At 40.7% G+C, this 3031-nt stretch overlaps 1 long non-coding RNA gene across 2 annotated transcripts; it reads left to right on the forward strand.

The window, feature by feature from the left end:
* The first annotated feature begins 612 nt into the window (after nt 1-612).
* LOC133923871 (uncharacterized) lies at nt 613-2559 on the forward strand. 2 transcript variants are annotated; one of them, XR_009910676.1, is made up of 3 exons: nt 613-957; nt 1765-1950; nt 2484-2559. It is a non-coding gene; the product is annotated as an uncharacterized LOC133923871 (long non-coding RNA). The 2 variants fall into 2 exon arrangements; XR_009910675.1 differs by having other exon boundaries at nt 622-957; nt 1833-1950.
* The last annotated feature ends 472 nt before the right edge of the window (nt 2560-3031 follow it).

Below are 3031 nucleotides of genomic sequence, written 5' to 3' on the forward strand. Positions count from 1 at the left end.
TGTATAGTGAATTATTTGTGACAAACTGTGCGATTTTGTCATGAAGCAAAGTAGGGTAGGTTGGGTAGCTACTTTTTTGACAATTAATTGTGTTTTTGTCATAAAAAGTCAAAGAATCCATGATAATTACATGCTTTTATCATAAAAGAATTAACATTTTGTGGCTATAGTAATATATCTTGTCATAAAATGTTTTGGGCGAACACTCCATATTGTGGTGCGCATTAAAAATTTGGACCAAAAAATTTCTAATCTAGCCTTCAACACTTACGGAAATGGAGCCACTAGCGATGAAAACGGGACAGGAAAATCCTGTTGTATCTGACAATCGTATCCCATATTTTCCTGCTCGTTTTTGAATTCATGGGTTTTACACAGTAACAGGACGGGAACAGAATGATCAATCTGGGATACGAGATCAAAAACGGTTTAGATCTCATCCTACTCGTTTTATCGGTTTCTGTTTTTAGACAGGATAATCCTGTTTTCAGTCCTGTTTCTAATCTTCACGGGATCAGCCCATAAGACCCATCAGCGGTCAGCCAAGCCATCAACACATCGCGGTTGTGGTGCAACACCTAGACGCTGTGATGCGCTCATGCACAAACCCTACCTCCTGTTCTCCTCTCCTCAGCCGGTCAGCCCCCCTGGCCCCACCCCCAGTCGTCCCAACCGGCTAGGCCCCAGCCGCACGCCCGCACCAACCGCACACGCCGCCGCCCGGCTGGCCCCAGCCGCGGAGTCGCCCCATCCCCCGTCCTGCACCGTCGCTGCCCGCCAGGCCGCGTAGCTCAGGTGGCTGCCAAGCCGCTGCTCGCCAGGCCACCCTACCTCGATTTGATCCGTTTGTGGACGAGGTGCTGGCGATTGGAAGAGCGACCCGGGCGGGCGAGCGAGCGACGACACTCACTGCAGCCTTGGTGTTTCTCTGGACGTCTGGTGGAGTGAGAGACCACAGTGAGTGAGCTATCTTCCTTAATTTTGGTTTTGGTAGGGCATTCCTTTTTTGTATTACTATCTTTTGAGTGCTTGTATTGCTGAAAATATGTGTTGTGAAAACTCGAAAACACCTAACCATTTCAGCTGAGAAAAGGCAAAAACTTTGGAATCGTTTAACCCTTGTCTCCTTGAGATTTCTGAGAAATTAATCCCCAACGTCCATAGACAGGTTAAATAGAGGCTCCAGATTTTCAGAGGCTGAGCTTCTAGATAGGGTCGCAGTTGTTTCTTTCCATCGTTTTGTTGAAATCTTCTTGCATTCTGAAATTTGCGCTTGAAATTTGCTCCTTAGTTCCAAGTTCTGGCCACAGATGCGGTGATCGACAGAGAGGCTAACTCCATGGTTAGATCGATCAACCACAAGGCAGGAGGCAAATATTAGTTCCAATAGCCTATATTTACTTATTTAGCTTGTCTATGCTTCAGCTATTGTGTCTTCAACATATATGGCTAGAAAGCTTAGATTTGTGCGGGCCCATCTAAATGCTATTCGATGAGTGCATGCATGATGAATCTAGTCATTTTTGTTTCTGAATGTTTTCTGGAAGTCCTTTTTGATGATATATATTCATCGTGTTATTGTGGATGGTCCCAAATTCTAGGAAATAGAATAATGCAATTGCAGTATCCCCATGATTGCACTTCAATTTGTCCCTACATTTAGTTTTTCCCCCTATGCTTACTATAATACCCAATTCCCTTATGTTCATGGAAGTATCTGTATTCATTGTGTGTTATCTGTTATTTGGTTTTATATTTCTACAGGTTTGCATTCCTAGCACCAATTTTCTTGAGTTTTAACTACAATTTACTTCTTGATGGCTTTGAATGAGGTGAGGATGCGGCCCACTACTGGACAGACTCCTTCTGGTTCATCCTTGGCTCGCTTGCTCTTTGGGGATATGGCGCTGCTGCCACTTGCCAATGACAAGTCCAACACCTCTACTGAAGGTGCACCTCTAATCCAAGAATTCAAGTAGCACTAGCAACTAATATTGTCATGTCCTATGTCATATATTTGTGTCAATTGAGAGAATGGTCATGTGATCATATCATACTGTCGTGTCAAAATTATACTGTTCCCGATTCATCAAGTTTGGGAATTTGTAATGCTTTGTTCCAATTATCTCACTGCTATTTCAGTTTCTTTCAAGCAAAGCAAGTTAGTGCTTTTATTAGTCAGTTTTCTCTTAGCCAAAATGTAGGATTATGGTTTGAATTGGTGTTTTGCAATCCATATGAATTAGGAGTAAATTTTAAGTTTCAGATTTGGTTGATATAGTGGCATCCTGACCCTGCTCACCATTTGTTCGTTAAGATGCTTACAAAGACTGCTTATTCCCCATGCCTTTTTCCTTGCTGTTATTATGGAAATTTTTTGCCATTAGATCACAATGATATACTTGAAACGACTTTCCTTTTCATTTAATAGCTAGCACATCTTGACATTGATTTCTGAAATTTTTCTATCTGAACACATGTAGCACAGTTGTTGAGACCAAGGATGTGAGAGGAGCTGACTTGGATTGAGATGAAGGGAAGTATTGTTAGCCGGTAGTAAGCATTGCTATTTACACTATAAAGCAACTATAACATTTGATTTCCAGTTTTTAGTCTGCACATGAACTAGAAGTCAGTTTTACAGAGATAATGTTGCACTTTATTTCCTTCCTGTAGTACTAATGTACTACAATAACTTAAAGAATAGCAAGCAAGTTTTCATTTTTTTTAGTTCTAACTCTTTTATGGTTAGCTCTACTACATCTGAGTTCAATCAAATTTATTTATACAAAGAATATTGCCCTTTTTCAGATGTTATGTGCAAATTTCAATTTAGTAACTCATGGTTGAGTGTTTGAGCCTCCTGAAATTCAACATTTATATTTCTCCTCACATCTAAGGAAGATAGTTGAATAATTCACCTATTCCTGCTTTGTGCAACTGGTATTATATGTTGTGTAGCACCACAATCCTTCTCAATGTATATGTTGAACCAGTTATCATCATCTTTATCTTCTGCTAACTATTACTA

The sequence above is a fragment of the Phragmites australis genome, chromosome 7 (assembly GCF_958298935.1).
Source record: "Phragmites australis chromosome 7, lpPhrAust1.1, whole genome shotgun sequence".
Classification (NCBI taxonomy): domain Eukaryota; kingdom Viridiplantae; phylum Streptophyta; class Magnoliopsida; order Poales; family Poaceae; genus Phragmites; species Phragmites australis.